A 23,529-nucleotide genomic window follows, 5' to 3' on the forward strand; every position below is an offset into this window, starting at 1 on the left:
TTCTGGTCTTTGCGTGCACACCGAATTCTAAAATGGGCTATGTGCATCAGTGTCCTAGAGAGCTCGTTGCATGATCAATTGAGATGTATAGGACTCACAAATGTTTGTACGAAAAATTAAAGAATATGAAATACCGCGATCGGAATAAGAAGGCAGTTGCTTATGATTCTTTGCTAAAGGAAACGAGACTAGCTGGCCTACCGGCAGACAGATAATAGGTAATAAAAAATAAATTCAATGCAGACTGTTTACCGTTAACTATGCGATTTGAAGTACTTTAATTGCCCTCACGAAATACTTCATCAGAACAGTGTATATAGCTTTGCAAGTGTTCGGTGTAATTTCCCTCAGTGCTTACTTGGACAATTCAATCGAAAACTCCAAACCTTTACAATTTCTTCCTGTCGCCAGAAATCGTAACGCCACTGTCACTCTCTCTTGAGGTGAGTTAGTTTTCCTCATACAATTTTTTCGTCGCATAGAGCGAATAGTTACGACCTCAGGTAAATAACTGTTTGTTTATATCTCGATTCAAAAATAAATTCTCCACTCTTCCTCGCATTCGGGAGGATGACGGTGCAATCCCGCGTCCGGCCGTCCTAATTTAGATTTTCCGTGATTTCCCTAAATCGCCTCAAGCAAATGCCGGGATGGTTCCTTTAAAAAGGCACGGCCGACCTCCTTCCTCCATCCTTCCCTAATCCTATGAGACCGATGACCTTGCAGTTTGGTCTCCTCCCCCCAAAATCAACCCAACCCAACCCATCTCCAGTCTTCAGGATCACTATATAACTTTCGAAATAAAGTTGTGTGCGACAACTGCCTCATCATTTAGCCGGTTCTTTGCGCCTCTGAAAATGCATCTGCAGTTTTGAACACTCACCGCTGAAGAAACTTCCTTCAGTATGAACAGTAGCCGTTTTTGCATTAACCAGATACCGGTACGTCCACTTTTGGCCGAAAATGAGGTTTTATTACCATTGCACCGTTCGAAAATAGCTCTGTCATGTGGTGCAAGAATGAGACCTATCCTTGGGACCAATTCGGAATAATATAGGTTATAGACTTATGGACGCTGAGTGTTCGGGGAGAGAACCAGACATGTCCAGGGCTTGGTTTATCATTGCACCCAACAGTAGTCATACTCTGAACTTGTAAAATACATCTAAGAAGTTCACAGTGGTTGATGTTACGGAAGATCTATTTATCAACTTCTTATTCCAGAAAAAAAATCTTTCGGTCTAACATCAACAGTGTTTTCAAATCACGTGTTCTTGGAGTACGCCACTGCACATAAGCATGTCATTTACTGTAATGAACCACTGTCAGAGCTTGACTATCTTTATTTCGTCATTAAGAAAGTTTCAATCATACAGATTTTTCCTGAGGAAAAACTTTATAAGGTTGACTCTGCCAGTTAAGTCTGAGAACTATTAAGATGTCATGAAGCTTGCCAACAAGTATGTGCCAACCTCAGACGTGAAATTTTGTGATGAGGTGGTCTGTGGAGAACTGCTACGGTTGCTACATAAAGTTCATGTGAAGGAGAAGCACAACGAACTTCCTACTAACCTTCCCGACGTAAGAATCTTATTAGGGTATTCTCCGTCTTTTTTTTTTTTTTTTCAACACATTCAACAAAAAAACCTGGTTGGAGGAAGAGCGAGATAAATCCACTTTAATTCAATAAACATCATAATTAATCTTTGTTTGGTTATGTAACAAATTGTTACGGTGTGTTGCTGGCCTCATCATAATGGTTGGAAAAAGACAGATACAGTTAATAAAATTTTCCAATTTCTGGTGAGTTTTTTGTATTTCACTCGAAATTATGTAAACGTCACTTTTGGTTACTGCACCAGTGCATTGAATCGGTGTGCTAAACTGTTTGCTAGTATAAAATAGAATTTGCGAGAGTGTTGCCGCTTGACACTGAAAGTTCTCTCGTTTGACTAACAAATGACGGGTCGGCAATAGACAGCAACAGCGTCGTGGGATCACTCGAGATGTGTAATTATGCAGTGACATTTACACAGATATCTGCGCAGAGAAATTGTAGCGTGTGGATCGGCCTGTAGCTGGTAACTTAAATCTCACTGTTCTGTTCATTTATGTAGCTTCATAAAACTTGCGGTAGCGTCCGCGCTTCCCGCGCACAGGGTTCCGGGTTCGATTCCCGGCGGGCTCAGGAATTTTACCTGCCTCGAGATGACTGGGTGTTGTTGTGTTGTCTACATTATCATCATTCATCCCCATTACGGTCAGAGGAAGGCAATGGCTAACCACCTCCTCTACGACCTTGCCTAGTCGGCGGTGCGGGTCTCACGCATCGTTCCCTACGCTCCTCGGAGTATGGGGCTTCATCATCATCACAAAACTTTCGCTTATATAATCAAGTGGAAATCATCCATCTGCGAAACACAATTTCGTATACTGGTGTCTTATGGGCAAGTTTTTTTTTATTTTTATTTTTTTATACGATCACTAAATTCTGAGAAACATTTCCAAACGGATAGTCACTTAGTAATATCCTGGTCCCCCCCCCCCCCCCCCCCCTCATGAGTCACGGACCTTGCCTAGATGGGATGGCCTTAATCAATACAGACAGCCGTTCCGTGATGCGACCACAACGAAGGCATATCTGTGGAGAAGTCAGACTTCCTATGGTTTCTGGAGAGGAGCAGCGGCTTTTTCAGTAGTTGCAGATTGGCTGATTTGGCCTGATTACATTAGACAACGTGGCACTGGATGAAAGAAATGGAACGTGAAACCACTTGGTAAAACCTTGCACAGAGCGCATCTTAATTACTGCTAACACTTGGCTTAAGAACCTTGAAAGTAAGGGAAACCACGGTTGTTATCTTTCCCCAGGGCATGCCATTGTATGGCTTAATGGCGACGGAAACCTCTTATCGTCAAACGGCATAATAAGTTCCCTGGCAGCTAACAGCGTTGTAGCCAGCTTTCAACTAAAAAGAGCTAACGGCTGAGGTGAAAACAGTGGCTATCTACAGAGCTGTGGCAACAATGTGGCGTTGACACAGAAACGTGTACAATATCGAGTCACGTTATCGGCTGAGGCAGGCGCGCGAAGCAGCTGCGCTCAGCCCAGTGCAACCGACAGGAGTAAGTTTACGTCGACTCACATACAGGTAAAATACGTCGGAAGAAAAATAGATCCACGTGTGGCTCTCCAGGCGGGAACTACTCAGGAGGATGTTGTCAACAGAAGAAACTTAACTAGCATTCTATGAGTTGGAGTGTGGAATATTAGATATTTCAGTGGGAATAGGTAGGTTAGGGAATTTAAAAACGGAAATGGACATTTTGAAGTTAGATACAGTGAGAATTAGTGAAGTGTGGTGGCAGAAAGAACAGGGCCTCTGGTCAGTGTTATGAAAACAAAATCAAACAGGAGTAATGCAGGAGTGGGTCTAATAATGGATAAGGAAATAGGAACTTGGGTTAGCTGCTATGAACAGTCATTACAGTAACCAAACTGTATGCCGATGACTTGATCCACCACTACAGACAAGTTTATATGCCTACCAACTCCACAAATGATGAAGAGACTGAAAAAAACTTACGACAAAATAAATTATTCAGATACTGAGGCAGACGAAAATTCAGTTGTGACAGGAGAATGGAATTTGGGAAAAGAATGAGATGGCATTGTAGCAGCAAAACATGGACTGGAGCCGGCCAGGGTGGCCGAGCGGTTCTAGGCGCTTCAGTCTGGAACTGCGTGACCGCTACGGTCGCAGGTTCGAATCCTGCCTCGGGCATGGATGTGTGTGATGTCCTTAGGTTAGTTAGGTTTCAGTAGTTCTAAGTTCTAGGGCACTGATGACCTCAGAAGTTAAGTTCCATAGTGCTCAGAGCCATTTGAACCATGGACTGGATGAAAGGAAGAAAAGGGTAAGCCACTTGATGAAATCTTGCACGACGCACAATTTAATCATTGCTAACACTCGGTTTAAGAATATCGAAAGAATGTTGTATGTATGAGGCCAAGAGACAATGGAAGTGTTCAGGTAGATTATATAAAGGAAAGATAAAGGTTTCTGTATTAGCCTTTAAACTGCAAAACTTTCCCAGGGGCATATGTGGACTGTGGCCATAATTGATTGGTTATGAACTCCAGATTAAAACTGCAGAAAGATGGGAAATCAAGGAGATGGGACCTGGGTAGACAGAAAGAAACGGAAGGGAAGAGTTTCAGAGGGAACATTAGGTAAAGATTGACTCAAACAGAGATAAGGAACACAACATAAGAAAAATAAATGCGCTTGAGAAATGAAATAGTAAAGGCACCAGAGGATCAACTAGGGAAAAAGACAAGGACAAGTAGAAATCTTTGGATAACACAGGAGGTAATGAATACAATTCACGAAAGGAGAAAATATAAATGTGAAACAGTTGAAAGAGAATATAGAGGTCTAACAAATGAGATTGACAGAAAGTGCAGATTTCCAGTAGGATAGGTTACAGAATAAATGCAAGAATGTAAAAGCAAGTATGACTAGGGAAAAGATGGATGTCGCCTATGGAAAAACTAAAAAACTTTAGGAGAAGAGAGAAGCAACTTTATGTATATCAAGAGCTCAGATGATAAGCCATTACGAAGCAAAGAAGAGGAAGCTGGACTGTGAAAGGAATATATAGAAGGCGTATACAAGCGAAATGAACTTGAAGGCAATGTTATAGAGAGGGATGAGGAAGTAGACGAGAAGCGAGGTACGATACTGCGAGAGTAATTTGACAGAACACTGGAAGACCTCAGTTGGAACAAGTCCCCTGGAGTAGACGACATTGTCCCAAAATAGTTAAGATCCTTGGGAGTGCCATTAGCCAGGTGTGGAAGATATAGACCTACGAGACAGGCGAAATACCCTCACATTTCAAGAAGAATGTAATAATTTCCATTCCAAAGAAGACGGTTGCTGACAGTTGCGAATATAACTGATCCATCAATTTAATATGTCCTGTTTGCAAAATAGTAACGTGAATTTTTACGGGAGAATGGAAAAACTGGCAGGCCGACCTCAGAGAAGATCGGTATGGGTTCCAGAAAAAAAGTAGGAACACTTGAAGCAATACTGATCTTACGAATCGTAGAAGATGGGCTAAAGGAAAACAAACCTAAGTTTATAGCAGTTGTATAGTTAAAGAAAGCCTTAGATACTATCTGAAATACTGGAGGTAGCAGGAGTAAAACACAGCGTGCCAATTGCTATTGAAAACTTGTACAGATATCAGATTGCAGTTATATCAGTGAAAGGGTAGGACTAGCTGAGAAAGCAGTGAGACAAGGTTGTATCCTATCCCTCATGTTATTCAGTCTACATCTACATCTACACTCTGTAAACCACTGTGGAGTAAAAGGCAGAGAGTACTTAGCTTGGTGGTGCTACTTCTAGTTCCATTCTTGTAGTAATAGTAGTAGTATCTAATTCATTTGTAGATCTCTTTTAAAAGAATATTTGACATGTCTTGGTATTACAGTTAATGAGCAAAAAACAAATACAGTAATCACTTGTACATAAGTTTGAGTAAGTACAGGCCTAGTATGACGAGGATTGGACAGATAGTCGGCCGTGGCCTTATAGTAGGAATCATCCCGCCATTTGCTGGATGAAGACTGGAGCCTCCACCCTCCCGAATAAAAGACCGTTCCGCCTAGAACAGTGCTGCCTCATTTGGTTTATCCGTAGAATACATTAAAGTTTCATAAATAAATTATTTAATTATTTAAAAGGCTGCGATACACTGTTTATTCATTTCTCACTCCCAGTCGCTGCACACACTATACATGAAATGTTTAATAACTCTACACACACATCAGCTGAAATCAGGACCATTTTGTGGACCAACCTTCCCATTTGTTAGCGAGAAAAACTGAGCCAGCATCCTTCTATAAACAGTGAGGTGTTGAGCTCAGAAAGAGATCTTAGTATTACACATTGCATAGAGTTTGGAGTAAGCTGTTCCAGAAAAGAAAAAAAAAGGAATCAAAATATAATTTGAAACTGTTCTGCGGAATGCTGGATGTTTTATTGTCGTTATTATTATTTAATTGTCTTACATTTTTTTTATAAAAACCCATACTCTGTGTTATCTAAGTAATGCTTCAACTTATAGAATGTATCACACAAGAGGCACTTTTTAAATGAATTTTTAAATAAGTTCGTAATTATAATTTCTTGCTCTCCTAAGGAAATTTGTTATACCGTCTTACTCCTTGGTAGAAATTGCTATTTTGGATCTTATGTTTATTCTTTCTTGGTAAATGTAAGTTGAGTCTAAATTTTGTTCCATGGTCTTGGAGCGTGGAAAGAATAAATGCTTTAATGCCTCTTTGCGCGCTGTAATCAGTCTTTGCCCTGAAAATATCTTTAAATTCTTCACTTAATACCAATTCTTGAAATTTTTAGGCAAGCTTACGTGGAATAATTTGCCTCTTTCTTCAAGAGTTGTCCAGTTCAGATTTTTGCACATTTCCATGAAGCTTTCCTGTGAGCCAGACAAACCTGTGATCATTGGTCACCCTTCTTTGTACATGTTCAGTATCCCCTGTTAGCCCTATGTGGTATGATTCCCACAAACATGAGCTATATTCTAAGATGGGACGTACAAGTGATATGTAATCAGTCGCCTTTGTAGAGTGACTGTATTTTCCCAGTATCGTGCCTTACCTATGATTGGGCTACATGACAGTTCCATTTCACATCCCTACAAATTGTTACGCTCAAGTTTTCTTCTGAGCTGATATTCTAATTGTGAATCACTTACTTTCTAGTCTTAGGATACTATTTTTTTCAATCTGAAAAGTGAGTAATAATATAAAACAAGATACCAACCTTTGCTTCTCTTTTAAATGATATCAAGACCTGACTGAATATTTGCGAAGCTTTCTTCAGAGAGCAGTACTTCGTAGATAACTGTACCATGTGCGAAAATTCAAAGTTTGCTATTAATATTGTGTGCCAGGTCATTAATATAAAACGTGAACAACAGTGGTTCCAACACACTTGCGTGGAGAACACCTGAGGTTACTTCTACTTCTGTTGATGACTCTCCATTCAAGACAATATGCTGCGTCTTGCCTACCACTAAATCCTCGACACAGTAATAAAATTTTATCTGACACCCCACACATGGTGTAAGGGGTGTGAGTGCAGATATTTTTGTATATAATACCTTAATATGTAAACACATTAGTGTTTTGGTTGTTTTTTCTCTGCGTCGAGCTGTCTTCCCAAAAACAAGTCACATAATTTAGTGTCTGTTGTTTTTTGCTGTGTCGTAACTGCATCACTAAACAGACTATGCCAGTCAGTGTAGGCTAACGGTTTCGCTTACTACTAATAGCTACAATCATGAGTCGGCAAATGAAGTAAATACTGATGTAATGTTGTTCAGTAAAATATACTCAGTCACCAATAAAAAAATCTGCACTTATAACCATTACAGGCTGTACAATCTTCCTTTTGTTAATACACTCATAATAAAATTTTTGTATCACCTCGGTTCCCAGATTTCCGGAACCTGTACAGAAAACTGGAATAGAGATCAACATAAACATCATTTCCGCCCTTTTTATTGCTCATGAAAACCACACATTGCATGTTGTACCACCATACAGCGAGACCTTCAGAGGTGGTGGTACAGATTGCTGTACACACTGGTATCTACACTCCTGGAAATTGAAATAAGAACACCGTGAATTCATTGTCCCAGGAAGGGGAAACTTTATTGACACATTCATGGGGTCAGATACATCACATGATCACACTGACAGAACCACAGGCACATATACACAGGCAACAGAGCATGCACAATGTCGGCACTAGTACAGTGTATATCCACCTTTCGCAGCAATGCAGGCTGCTATTCTCCCGTGGAGACGATCGTAGAGATGCTGGATGTAGTCCTGTGAAACGGCTTGCCATGCCATTTCCACCTGGCGCCTCAGTTGGACCAGCGTTCGTGCTGGACGTGCAGACCGCGTGAGACGACGCTTCATCCAGTCCCAAACATGCTCAATGGGGGACAGATCCGGAGATCTTGCTGGCCAGGGTAGTTGACTTACACCTTCTAGAGCACGTTGGGTGGCACGGGATACATGCGGACGTGCATTGTCCTGTTGGAACAGCAAGTTCCCTTGCCGGTCTAGGAATGGTAGGACGATGGGTTCGATGACGGTTTGGATGTACCGTGCACTATTCAGTGTCCCCTCGACGATCACCAGTGGTGTACGGCCAGTGTAGGAGATCGCTCCCCACACCATGATGCCGGGTGTTGGCCCTGTGTACCTCGGTCGTATGCAGTCCTGATTGTGGCGCTCACCTGCACGGCGCCAAACACACATACGACCATCATTGGCACCAAGGCAGAAGCGACTCTCATCGCTGAAGACGACACGTCTCCATTCGTCCCTCCATTCACGCCTGTCGCGACACCACTGGAGGCGGGCTGCACGATGTTGGGGCGTGAGCGGAAGACGGCCTAACGGTGTGCGGGACCGTAGCCCAGCTTCATGGAGACGGTTGCGAATGGTCCTCGCCGATACCCCAGGAGCAACAGTGTCCCTAATTTGCTGGGAAGTGGCGGTGCGGTCCCCTACGGCACTGCGTAGGATCCTACGGTCTTGGCGTGCATCCGTGCGTCGCTGCGGTCCGGTCCCAGGTCGACGGGCACGTGCACCTTCCGCCGACCACTGGCGACAACATCGATGTACTGTGGAGACCTCACGCCCCACGTGTTGAGCAATTCGGAGGTACGTCCACCCGGCCCCCCGCATGCCCACTATACGCCCTCGCTCAAAGTCCGTCAACTGCACATACGGTTCACGTCCACGCTGTCGCGGCATGCTACCAGTGTTAAAGACTGCGATGGAGCTCCGTATGCCACGGCAAACTGGCTGACACTGACGGCGGCGGTGCACAAATGCTGCGCAGCTAGCGCCATTCGACGGCCAACACCGCGGTTCCTGGTGTGTCCGCTGTGCCGTGCGTGTGATCATTGCTTGTACAGCCCTCTCGCAGTGTCCGGAGCAAGTATGGTGGGTCTGACACACCGGTGTCAATGTGTTCTTTTTTCCATTTGCAGGAGTGTATAATACCCAGTAGCACGTCCTCTTGCATTTATGCATGACTGTATTCGTCGTGGCATACTATCAACAAGTTCATCAACGCACTGTTGGTCCAAGTTGCCCCACTCCTCAATAGCGATACGGTGTAGATCCCCCAGAGTGCTCGGTGGGTCACGTTGTCCATAAACAGCCCTTTTCAATCTATCCCAGGCATGTTCGATAGGGTTCATGTACGGAGATCATGCTGGCCACTCTAGTCAAGCTATGTCATGCTGAAGGAAGTCATTCACAAGATGTGCACGATGGGGGCGCGAATTGTCGTCCATGAAGACGAATGCCTCGCCAATATGCTGCCGATATGGTTGCACTATCGTTCTGATGATGGCATTCACGTATCGTACAGCCGTTACGGCGCCCTCCACGACCATCAGCGGCGTACGTCGGCCCCACATAATGCCACCCGAAAAAAGCAGGGAACCTCCACCTTGGCCGGCCGATGTGGCCGAGCAGTTCTAAGCATTTCAGTCTGGAACCGCGCGACCGCTACGGCGGCAGGTTCGAATCCTGCCTCCGGCATGGATATGTGTCCAATAGTGGTCAGAGTCAGCCTCCACCTTGCTGGACAGTGTGTCTAAGGCGTTCAGCCTGACCGGGTTGCTTCCAGACACGTCTCCGACGATTGTCTGGTTGAAGGCATACGTGACATTCACCGGTGAAGAGAACGTTATGCCAATCCTGAGCGGTCCATTCGGCATGTTCTTGGGCCCATCTGTATCGCGCTGCATGGTGTCGTAGTTGCAAAGATGGACCTCGCCATGGACGTCGGAAGTGAAGTTGCGCACCATGCAGCCTATTGCTCACAGTTTGAGTCGTAACACGACGTCCTGTGGTTGAATGAAAAGCATTACTGAACATGATGGCGTTGCTGTCAGGATTCCTCCGAGCCATAATCCGTAGGTAGCGGTCATCCACTACGTTAGTAGCCCTTGGGCGGCCTGAGCGAGGCATGTCATCGACAGTTGCTGTCTCTCTGTAACTCCTCCGTGTCCGAACAACATTGCTTTGGTTCACTCCGAGACTCCTGGATATTTCACTCGTTGAGAGCCTTTCCTGGCACAAAGTAACAATGCGAACGCGATCGAACCGCGGTATTGACCGTATAGGCGTTGTTGAACTACAGACAGCACGAGACGTGTACCTCTTTCCTGGTGGAATGACTGGCACTGATCGGCTGTCGGACCCCATCCGTCTAATAGGCGCTACTCATGCATGGTTGTTTACATCTTTGGGTGGGTTTAGTGACATCTCTGAACAGTCAAAGGGACTGTATCTGTGATACAATATCCACGGTCAACGTCTATCTTCAGGAGTTCTGGGAGCTGGGGTGATGCAAAACTTTTTTTGATGTGTGTATATGCTCGGGTGGTACTGAGCAAAATGCTTCCATAAATCAAGATACGCTATGTCTACCTGATTTCCTCGATTCATGGCTTTTATGAGGTCGTTTGAGAAAAGGGTAAGCTGGGTTTCGCAGGATCAGTGTTTTCGGAATCCATGCTGATTAGAAAGGTGGAGATGAATCAGTTAGAGATATAACTCATTATATCCGAGCTCGAAATATTTTCCTGGATTCTACAACAGATATACGTCAATGAGATTGAACTTTAGCTTTGTGGGTCACTTCTGTTACCTTTGTTGTAGACATATATAGACTGTGCTTTTTTCCATCACTGGGAACAGTTATTTTACTTTATTTTGTTTCATTTCCATGGGATCTACAGTGTATTATGTGATCTAGCTCAGTTCGAAATTCTGTTTATAGAGTCTGACAGTAATCCCATTCGACCCTTGGCCTTGTTTAACTTTTGCTGTTTCTCCATGCCATTGACACTAATATCTATATCGCTCATCTTTTAAGTGGTCGGAGAGTAAATTGGAGCAGAATGAGACGTTGCAGTGTTACGCTATTCCTCCAGACACTCACTGCACTCCTCGGTAATAAGTACATTAAAATAATGAAGCAGAGAAATAATCAGGTGAAATCATATGTACATGTATGTAAAATTTTATCAAAGAGAGTTTGGTGATAACTACATCATGTTTCAAGCGAAGAATCAGGAGATATTTTAATTTAGGTTAATGATCCGAATTCACGCAAGCTAGGAACGGACGCGGACCATCATTGTCGTGGAATAGGGGGGAGATGGCCACAAAAACGAAAGTGAACGCTACAGGATCTCAGAGTATGGTGTCGTGGAGTTTTGAAGGCTAGCGGAGTGATACAAATCGTGGTCTAACCAAGAATACTTTGCAGTTGGCAGAAACAGACTCCCATTTGGTACGACATGGTGGAAGCCTCAGGGAGAGCAGAAGGGAAGAGGAAAAACAGTTCGTGATCAACTTATGCATTGTCATAGTGAGGAGGTAGGAGAAATTCTATCAGGTATTGTCCTGAGAGTGTCTCCAGTGGAGTAATCGATGTAAGTTATCATAATATTATAAGCTATAATAATTCTTAAATTGGATAGGGTGACATTACTGACTTCCAGGTCAGATAGCAATCGTGGCAACATTCCGTTGTTAGAGGAGAACACAGTTGGTCTTGGAAGAGCTCGGACATGCGGGAGTGTCATCTCCACAGTTCTGGCCTAATAAACTTTGTTTTTCCTCATATTAATTTGACAATGTTTGATCGAGTAGAGGTGTGTAGGCAGTGAATTTATTTGGTGTTGACAAAGAATATGTTGATTCGTGACAGCATACTCAGATGATAATAGATAATACACAAAGCTTATGCCAGGCGAGATGCCATCACTCCAACTCATTTCAGTAAGTAGATGCTTTGACGATTTCAGTGCTTTCATATCAGTGTTGTGATTTTACCATCGCTGCTGAAGGTTTTCTCATCGCTGATGACCACTTGCTTGCGACAGTGAGGTTAGTTTACACTTTTTCTCTCTTGGAGAATATCGGGTTATTAATTTCCAGTGTCTTTGTAACCATCCTGACATTGTGGTTTGAAGTCCCGCGTAGCAGTAGCAACGGTCATATCCCGGAAAGCGTAGCAGGTTTGTGCCAGCATAGTAGCGAAAGTTCGTGCGCGAGTAACTTTTTCTTGAGCATCGGCAGTGTCGGTGCACAAGGGAGCTTCGTGAATATTAATAAAATCATTTGTAACTTTGTGCAACTGATGTAACTAATGTACATCTAAAAACTGGAGGATACTCGCATAAAGATTTTACCAGATTTGTCTGTTATTCGTTTACCCGCGTACAAAACTGTCCGTCCGAGCGTTGTTATAGTAGGACAGTTCGTTACCAAATCATATGGTCGAACACAACGTGCCAGAAACAGGTATGTTTAACAGATCGAGCATGTGCGGTTGGACTTCGAAGACGCAGAGCCAACTGGTGAATCTATTACTCGATAGAGCCAGGCCCCCTTCCCTCCCCCCCCACCCCCTCCGATTACACTCCTGCTCCCTGAAAGAGGCAGTTGGTTTATGGTACGTTGTTGCGGTTGGCGTTAAAATATCCCAGATCAAATTAACGTAAAGTACGAGAGGAAGTAGCGGAGAATGCTTCAGGTTCATCTGTATCGTCCTTAGTAAAAGAACATTTAAAAACGAAATTGAGTATTTTTGCTTTTGCTTTGCTAACCTCACTTTCAGTTCCTGTGTCGTCCATGAGTGTATGGACAATACCTTTAGTGCCACTGACAGCTTTTATAACTGACGGTAAAAAAATCCAACACCCAAAAATAATTAATCTAGAGCAACGAAATTTCGCAAATACGTTTGTCTGGGGAACATAAGCAAGTAAGTAACATTACAAGATCTCAGGTTAATGTAAGCGCGAGATAAGTCATTGCAAATGTGAAATGCTGATAGATTAAGGACCGGTGTAACCGCCAAATGTTGAATGCAAGCCTACAAACGCGCATGCATTGTGTTGCACAGATGCCCTATGGCAGTTTGTGGGATGAAATTCCATGCCTGTTGCACTTGGTCGGTCAATAAAAGGACTGTTAATGCTGGTTATGGATAACGCTGGAGTTGTAGTCCGATGATGTTCCATATGTGCTCCATTGGAGACAAATCAGATGATCGAGCACGCTAAGGAAATATGTCGACTCCCTGTAGAGTATGCTGGGTTACAACAGCAGTATGACGAGCGTCACCCAGTTGGAAAACACTCCCTGGAATGCTGTTCATGAATGGCAGCACAACAGATCGCATCATCAGACTGATGTACAAATTTGCAGTCGGGGTCCGTGGGTTAAGCACGAGAGTGCTCCTGCTGTAGTGGCATTCCAGACCACAACTCCAGGTGTAGGTCCAGTGTGTCTAGCACTTAGACAGGTTAGCTGGAAGCCCTCAATTGGCCTCCTTCTAACCAATACACGGTCACCTAGGCAGAACCAGCTTTCATCAGAAAACACAGTAGACCTCTATCCTGCCATCCAAGAGCTCTCGCTCGACACCACTATGTCGCCAATGGTGGTGGTTTGCTTGCTGTCAATGGAATGCACGCTGTAGGGCATCTGGTTGGGAGCTGCACTTGAAGTAATCGATTTTTAACGGTTCGTTGTGTCACTACGGTGCCAACTGCTGCTCATATTGCTGCTGCAGATGCAATATATGCGCCAGAGTTCCACGTCGAACACGAAGGTCGTCCCTAGGCTAGGCGTAAATTTGAGACGCGAATAGTGCGTGTGGCGCGCCGCAGCGCAGCGCGCGTTTTTATAACTTCACAGGTTCAAATGGGACCGCGCAAATTGCGACGCGACGCGACTGGGACGCGACACGCGCCTGCGCCAGGTCGTGCGGCGTTGTGGTTGCCACGTGGTCGTCCGTAACCCAGTGTTCTTGCGACCGTAGATTCTCGTGTCCTCCGCTGCCAGCAGTCGTGTATCGTGGCTACATTCCTGCCAAGTCTTTCTGAAATGTCGCAGAAGGAACATGTAGCCCCACGTAGTCCCATTAAACGACATCGTTCGAACTCAGTGAGGACTTGATAATGGCGTTTTTGTCGCGTTAAGGGCATTTTTATAATAATACCAATCCCAAAGAAAGCAGGTGTTGACAGATGTGAAAATTACCGAACTATCAGTTTAATAAGTCACAGCTGCAAAATACTAACGCGAATTCTTTACAGACGAATGGAAAAACTGATAGAAGCCGACCTCGGGGAAGATCAGTATGGATTCCGTAGAAATGTTGGAACACGTGAGGCAATACTGACCCTACGACTTATCTTAGAAGAAAGATTAAGGAAAGGCAACCCTACGTTTCTAGCATTTGTAGACTTACAAGGGAATGGTCAGACTTGTCATGCCGAAACATGTATTGATTTTTTTAGCACTGTTATTTAACTGTGCAAAAGGTCCGTTTGCAAAATTGTAGCTGCTGACATGAACTGGAAGTCCCTAAAAAAAAAAAAATCACGAACATGGCTGTGTTTCCTGCTTGGCGCTTGCAGTGACGGCTGGCCACCCCTGGAAATGGCGAGTCGCGAGCGTTGTGCGCATGGTCGGGAAGAGCGGCCGTCTTACCGCGGCGTTCACTAAAGAGGAATATCGCTGCAAGGTTTTGGTGGAAAGGGGGAACGAATATTCTTTTCTGTGGTATGCACGTCCTTTTAATTTCTGGTACGTATTTCGAAACATACCGTCCTGAAACTGGTTAGAGATATGAAAGATGTTCTGTACATGTTCATCTATACTCCGCAAGCCACTTTACGGTGAACATTCAATCTCCCCTCACAAGTGATGGCGAACCCTGTAAATGTTTTGCTGCTTGCCATAGAGATATACCACAGACGCCAAATGAAGCAATCAACAGAAAACACGCGTGAAGACTATGTGTTGTGCGACATGGTTGTTAAACTTCTAGACGAGCATGTAAAGGGCGTAGACATGTGGCTAGATACAACTGGAACACTCGATATTGCAAATTGTGACTATACAGACGGCGAAGACACCGACGAAAGTAGCACTCGTGAAGACTCTTCGAGTGATAGTGCCGCGTACCATCATCAATTATCTCCGAAAGTAACACCAGCAACTACAATTACCTTATCAGACAAAGAAAAAGCGGTGACGTATTGGTTGAACGAAAGTGGTAAGAAACGCCTACGTGTCAGTACTGTTCAAAATAAGTATCGCTTTGTCCGTTCTGAACGTGAATTGTATAGATGGAAAAAGCAAGTCGCTCGACGACGTAATAGTCGACTGGAAATTGCGACGGAGATAACTGCGCGACTTTTTGAGTTATTTACCGATGCCAGACAACAGTAATTTGGTGTGAGCAATACAACTTTGAGTGACTGGGCGTTAGAGATTGCCAACGCGATAGGCGCTAAAGAATTTACAGCTTCTCAAAGTTGGATTAGTCGCTTCAAAAGATCACATAAAATTGTGGCAAGAAAAATAACAAAATTTGTATCGAGAAACAGGTCGGAAAATGAAGTGACACAAATCGAAATGATATAAGCTTTTCTTACGAATACAAAAAATAAGATCGCTAGTTTTAGTGAATCATACGTGTACAATGCAGATCAGTCAGGTTTTCAAAAAGAAATGCATGCGAAAAGAACACTGTCATTCAAACGGGAAAAACATATTAAGGCGATTGCACAGTCCACGACTGCACTCACCCATTCATACACTATAATGACCATAATTAGTCTGGATGGTTCATTGCTGCCTAAAATTTATGTGTGTCTTCAAGAACCAACTGGACGTTTTGGACCACGTGTCAAAAGAACAATGTTCTACACAAACAATCTTGTGGTAGACGCATCGAAGTCTGGAAAAATGGAAATGAAAACGTTACACTTTTCATGCGTCATGATTTTTTTCCGTTCTGCGGGAACAAATCTCTTCTCCTAGATTCGTGGTCAGGTCATAAAAGGTCTGATTCATTAAAAGCTGTATTTCGAGCCCACCCTGACAAAGAAGTAGAGATGCTTCAGATTCCACCCGGCACGACCAACGTAATTCAACCTGTAGACAGAGAATTTTTCCGCCAGTGGAAGGCATTTTACAGAAAACTAACAGAGAAAATTATTGTGTGCTGATCACTGCAATTTCCTGTCTATCGCCGTGACAATATTCTCAAGCTGCAATCAGTAGTACATTAGCAATTTTCCTCCCCACGATTTCAGAATTTGATTAAATATGCGTGGCACTCCTCGAAATATGCTGATATTAGGCCTGATTCATTCCTAACACCAGCCCAGTTTTGTCTACGGACATCTAACAACGTCTGTGATTCGCAGGGCTGTCATATGTCGTCTTTACTTGTATGTTCTTGGTGCACAAAAAACCTATGTTTTGAACAATGTATCAATGTTTCGCATTTTTGCAGTAATTACAAGACATAAAATTTGGACGTGTTCTAAACCGTATATTTATTTGTGTCTATTTCATAGCTATTTGGAAAGAATGTCGTAGATAACATATCAGCCATATTTGTCAACGAATGTTTAACTATCATACGATCGCTTTCACTGGGGGAATCAGCTCTCTCACCGCTGTGGCAAGAGAGCGGCGCGTAGCTAACGCCACCTTGTCCCTAGATGGCGTTGGTATAACGTAGCGAGAGAGGTCAGGGTTGTACAAGAGGCAGTTATAAGCGTGGAAACCATGCGACAATAATGTCTTACTTCATAAAATTGTTTACAGACTTCCAGGTCATGTCAGCAGCTAAAATTCTGCATACAGACTTCTTGCAATGTTAACTCACAGTGGTAAAAAAAGCAACACAGGTTTCGACATGACAAGTCTGACCATTCCCTTGTTAGAGAAAGCTTTTGACAATGTTGATTGGAATACTCTCTTTCAAATTCTGAAGGTGGCAGGGATAAAATACAGAGAGCGAAAGGCTATTTACAATTTGTACAGGAAGCAGATGGCAGTTATAAGAGTCGAGGGGTATGAAAGGGAAGCAGTGGTTGGGAAGGAAGTGAGACAGGGTTGTAGCCTATCCCCGATGTTATTCAATCTGTATATTGAGCAAGCAATAAAGGAAACAAAAGAAAAGTTCGGAGTAGGTATTAAAATCCATGGAGAAGAAATAAAAACTTTGATGTTCGCCGATGACATTGTAATTCTGTCAGAGACAGCAAAGGACTTGGAAGAGCAGTTGAATGGAATGGACAGTGTCTTGAAAGGAGGGTATAAGATGAACATCAACAAAAGCAAAACGAGGATAATGGAATGTAGTCGAATTAAGTCGGGTGATGCTGAGGGAATTGGATAAGGAAATGACACACTTAAAGTAGTAAAGGAGTTTTGCTATTTGGGGAGCAAAATAACTGATGATGGTCGAAGTAAAGAGGATATCAAATGTAGACTGGCAATGGCAAGGAAAGCGTTTCTTAAGAAGAGCAATTTGTTAACATCGAGTATTGATTTAAGTGTCAGGAAGTCGTTTCTGAAAGTATTTGTATGGAGTATAGCCATGTATGGAAGTGAAACGTGGACGATAAATAGCTTAGACAAGAAGAGAATAGAAGCTTTCGAAATGTGGTGCTACAGAAGAATGCTGAAGATTAGATGGGTTGATCACATAACTAATGAGGAGGTATTGAATAGAATTGGGGAGAAGAGCAGCTTGTGGCACAACTTGACTAGAAGAAGGGATTGGTTGGTAGGACATGTTCTGAGACATCGAGGAATCACCAATTTAGTATTGGAGGGCAGCGTGGAGGGTAAAAATCGTAGAGGGAGACCAAGAGATGAATACACTAAACAGATTCAGAAGGATGTAGGTTGCAGTAGGTACTGGGAGATGAAGCAGCTTGCACAGGATAGAGTAGCATGGAGAGCTGCATCAAACCAGTCTCAGGGCTGAAGACCACAACAACAACAACAAGGGCATCAACTCACCGCTCCAGTCTCAAAGGTAACTAATATTTACGACCGTTAGAGCATGTATTTAAAGCAAGCCTGACTTGCCTCCTCATAGTGGTGCAACTAGTGCCACTCTTATTCTACTGGCGCAAATTTGAATACAAATAACCTTTCTCATGTAGAAACACGCGTACCAACTTTCGTATATGTCGCACAACTCCTCGGTTTTGCGACTTTTTTCCGTCGGCGTATATGACCAGAATTCCTGTGGGTTTTGTGAGAGATCTTTACATAAGATTTTTCTACAGTAGTCATTGAGGGCTTCACTCGTTGCCCTCTTTGCAACCAATCGCGGTTAATTCAGCATCTCTCCTTCCACGGACCTATGTTCTCTTTTATACCTATTATGCAGAAGCCTGTTTCTTTAGCAGCTTCTTTACAGTGACTGTATAGCACGGAAGGTCACTCCCTTAGTGAACTTTTCTACTAGGTAAATATCTATACAGTGTGTGGTCAAATATTCTTTTCAACTTGAGCCAAAGGTCTAATACATGTTCTACCCGTAGGTACATGTTTTGAGTTCCTCTTCGACATGTGACAGGAGTGCCACTTTTTACAAATTGCCAACTATATAAATATTCGTCCTTGTTGTGCTGCCGTTTGTATTTTATTAACCATTGTTGCCACAACTGCTCAATGATCACTTATACCGGTTTCAATATGGATGTCTTCGAAGGTCAGCTCTGTGCTGCCATTAGGTGTAATATATTACTATAACGAGTGGGCTCTCAAACTACCTGTCCGAAGTAGTTTTCAGATAAGGCGTTTAGTAACGTTTCGCAGATGTCTTTTCAAAAAATGGTTCAAATGGCTCTGAGCACTATGGGACTTAACTTCTAATGTCATCAGTCCCCTAGAACTTAGAACTACTTAAACCTAACTAACCTAAGGACATCACACACATACATGCCCGAGGCAGGATTCAAACCTGCTACCTTAGCGGTAGCGCGGTTCCTGACTGTAGCGCCTAGAACCTCTCGGCCACCCCGGCCGGCGATGTCTTTTCACTCCCGTCTTTTACAAAACTATAATTTTCCCAGAAGACTGTTGATTAAGGACTCCTGTAACGATGATAGTATGATATGGAAATATTCCTTCTAGCGAACTGAGGTTTCCCCAAAGTTTTCGGTTACACCTAGGGGTGAGTCCGATGGTCGCATGTTACAATTACAGTTACTAATTTATTTGCACCATTGACACTGAGTTTTTGCCGGAACACTCGCACACGCATCTTTAAAATCTTCCTCGATTGATTTTGCTTTCTTATCCACTGCAACAAATGCACCACCTTCATTTCCCATTAACCTATCCTTCCGATACACATTTAAATTGAACCCAAAAATATCGCTGCTGTCTATTTTGGGTTGCAGACATTTTTCTGTACCTGGTATTACATGAGCTCCACTACTCTTTAGGACTGCTATAAACAGTTGGCGATTTTTGTTAATGCTTCAGGATTTTAATAATTTCATTCCTGGAGCGGCCATTTCTTTCAGTCTGACCTTAATACTTTGAGGTCCCCTATAGCTATCATGATCTGGAATGTACAGAGTGTCACTTAAAAAGCCCTTGTGTGCACCCAACGCACCGTCAGCCACCTGGATAGCAATCTCTGACGTGCGGTGCGCCTTGTTCATTTAGTGAGACGCATCACTACGGCGCAAGTCCAGAAAGTCACAGCATAGCTTGTCACAGAATTTTCGAAATCTCTGATTTAAGCCTCCTACTCGTCTTGATCTAGAGGTTCCCAATAAGTTCTGGAGACAATGCTGCAAACTGTGAGCTTCGTCCGTGAGCAACGCTGGTCTGCTCAACCCTCCCTGCCAGTCGCTGGAATGATCCAAATACGACGTCAGTCATCAGACGACAGGCACCGTCCGTTCCAACGTGCTCCGCAATCTGGAGACGATTTCACCTTGTTCACTCAATGGCTGCAGGAATAGTCTCCAGGCAATTACACAATAGAGTGTACAGGGTGCTCCTTCCTATCCCTTACTGTCATTTCCGGAAAGAGATACCATCATTCGTCATACATTAGAACTGCCAACGATGAAACTCCTATCCTCCTGTGGTTGCTTCCATTTGATACAGTTTGTTTCACTTTCAGCTGCAGACAACACGTCGAACTTGTTGCTTAGGGGGATGGGTATAATACTCTGCATTCTCCCTGGTCCATGCCTCACCTCTAGAGTGCCTCGAGGCCTACGACTGAGACCCCACTCCCAGTCAAGTTGAGGAGCGGTGGTAGATTCTGCAGAGAAGACAGTATCAGTTGGAAATTATAGTACGTGGCGTACCTTTGGTACCTCTCGGCAGTTTGCCCAACATACCGTTTCGAAGCACACTATGCGATCAAAAGTATCTGGACACACCAAAAACATACCTTTTTCATATCTGGTGCATTGTGCTGCCACCTACTGCCAGGTACTCCATATCAGCGATCTCAGTAGTCAATAGACATCGTGAGAGAGCAGAATGGGGCGCTTCGCAGAACTCACGGACTTCGAACGTGGTCAGATGATTGGGTGTTAATTGTGTCATACGTCTGTACGCGAGATTTCCACACTACTAAACAGCACTTGGTCCACTGTTCCCGATGTGATAGTTAAGTGGACATGTGAAGGGACACGTACAGCACAAAAGCGTACAGGCCGGCCTCGTCTGTTCACTGACAGAGACCGCCAGCAGTTGAAGAGGGTCGTAATGTGTAATAGGCAGACATCTATCTAGACCATCACACAGGAGTTCCAAACTGCGTCAGGATCCGCTGCAAGTACTATGACAATTAGGCGGGAGGTAAGAACTTGGATTTCATGGGCGGGTGGCTGCTCTTAAGCCACACATCACGCCGGTAAATGCCAAACGACGCCTCACTTGGTGTAAAGAGCGTAAACATTCGATGACTGAACAGTGGAAAAACGTAGTATGGAGTGACGAATCACGGTACACAATGTGGCGATCCGATGGAAGGGCGTGGGTATGGCGAATGCCTGGTGAACGTCATCTGCCAGCGTGAGTAGTGCCAACAGTAAAATTCGGAGGCGGTGGTGTTATGATATGGTCGTGTTTTTGCACATCTTGTTCTTTTTTTTTAATTCTTTATTCAACATCAATATTTATACAAAGGAACCCACCACCTTAGGGATTAGTGGGTCATAACTATTCTACAATATTAGATATTCAGCATCTATTTCTATTTATTATTATATGGTACTATGTTAATTATTGTAAGCTACAGACAGGATACTACAGGATAATAGGCAGACTACAGCTATTATTCTATTCTACTTGCTAATTGTTAGTATCTTCCTACTTGTTAATTCCTAACTGCCTGCAGCGTTACAGGAGTGTCAGCATAGATATAAACCTACTGCTTTAGGCCCTGCTCATCGAGCTAATCCCGATGAGCGTGCCCCTGACACTGGGCTGGCCAACATTGTTTGTCGCTGCAGGTTCCTAACTTAATATCTATATCTAAAGCTACAACTACTATACTAACCTACATCAGTTCCGGTGCTTTAGTCTTCATTAGTGTACCCTGATCCCCCTAGTCCTGCACGTGGCGGATTGCAACTGAAAAGTCGACCTGTCCACGCACAGGCGGTATAGGATGAGGGTAATTGGACGCATTCGGTAAATGTCGTTAATCATGAAAGACCCTCAAGTATCCCGTAATGGGACACATTTGGTATATGTCGTTAATCGTGAAAGTCACTCAAGTATGCCGTCAGTACTTTTCGTGACACCTCGTTTGCCAGTTTGTTTAGAGTTTCAAAAGTTCCTTCGTGTCTTAATAAGTCATATGTGTTATTATGTGGAAGCTGTTGTCTTTGTGTCATTGCTACATCATCGAAAAGGGGGCACTCGTAAACCACATGGTCGGGAGTACCCTAGGAAGCACCACAGTCACACTCGGGTGTAGCCTTTTTCCCAAACCGACACAAGTATGTCGGGTAGGGCCCATGACCGGTGAGAAAATGTATTAGACCCCGCGTTGGCTCGAAGTACTTCATCCCTAGCCTTTCTTTTACATTTGGCAAGAACCCGAAGGTTCTCCTGCCAGTTTCTTCTATTTCCCAAGACTGCAGCCATAAGTCCTCGCCCCTTCTACGTATTTCTCCCTTGTCCCTTACCAGTGTTCCCAGGATGTTCTCTATTTTCGCGTTGTTCCCCTTCTTGACCCAATACCATGCTGCTTGTTCTCGAATTTTTATATCTAAAGGACAGAGCCCCATTATTATTAAAAGTGCACTTCCTGGAGATGTTCTGTACGCCCCTATGGATCTTAAAAGCATGTTTCTTTGTACTCTTCTCACTACCATGGCAGGCACCACCCTCGTGAGCCTATGTGCCCAGACTCCCGATCCGTAACCCACTACTGACGTTAATATGCTGTTATGGTACAACTTGATTAGGTGTGGTGGAAGATGAAATCGTTTATGGCCTATTGAGGTAAGGTTGTTTAATAATTGTAATGCTTTTTGGGTTACGGACTCAATGTGCCTTCCAAAGTTCCACCTTTCATCGATGATGACGCCCAGGTAGCGAGTCTCTTGTCGTCTTATAACTGGTGAGCCTCCGGTTCTGACTGTAGGGTTCCTCACCAGCTGTCCCTACAGTAATAAGTACGTCGATTTTGTCGGTGAGATCGTCATCTTGGTATTTGTGCACCACAGTTGTAATTTGGTCATTGCTCTGTCTATTTTAGGCTCGATGTCCTCGCGGCTCCGGCCGCCGACCAGCAGAAGGAGGTCATCCGCGTAGGCTATCACCTCTAGCACTTCTTCACGCTGTTCCAAACTATCTAAAAGCGGTTCCATATGGATGTCCCAGAACAGGGGACCTAAGACGGAGCCCTGGGGACATCCCTTAATTATAGATTTTCCTACTCTACCGCTAGGGGATGATAGCCAGACCTCCCGCCCTTCACAATAGCTCCTCAGGCAACCATATAACGACCCTGGACACTCCTTCTCCCGCAAGCAGGAGAAGAGCGAAGGTCACCACAGGTTGTCAAAGGCGCCACTAACATCAACCATGATGCCAACAACGTACTTGTATGGGGTAGAGTCGCAGACCTCAGCCGCCAGAGCGATCGCATCAGTTGCCGATCGCCCCGGCCTGAAGCCGAACTGCCTGCCACTCATTCCACACAGCACTCGGTGTGCAGTCAGTCTGTCAGCTAGCAGTTTTTCAAATAATTTCCCAAGGATGTTCAATAGGCAAATCGGCCTATAGGACTTGCCATCCGCTGGGTCCTTGTTGGGTCCCTTTTTGATTATTACAACGTCTGCCTCTTTCCAGATTTTCGGGAATTTTTCCTGTCTTAGGCATTCATTGTACAACTGGGTTAGTGGTGCCACCAGTTGAGGTGCCAGGAACTGCACCACCTCCGCCACAATGCCGTCTGGGCCGGGGGCTTTTCCTGTTTTTAGTGCTTTAATGTGACCAGCCACCTCCTCTTCAGAGTAGGGGTAGACTACCCTGTTGTTAGCTATTCTATCCAGATCTTGATTTCG

This window comes from Schistocerca cancellata, chromosome 2 (genome assembly GCF_023864275.1).
Source record: "Schistocerca cancellata isolate TAMUIC-IGC-003103 chromosome 2, iqSchCanc2.1, whole genome shotgun sequence".
Taxonomy (NCBI): Eukaryota; Metazoa; Arthropoda; class Insecta; order Orthoptera; family Acrididae; genus Schistocerca; species Schistocerca cancellata.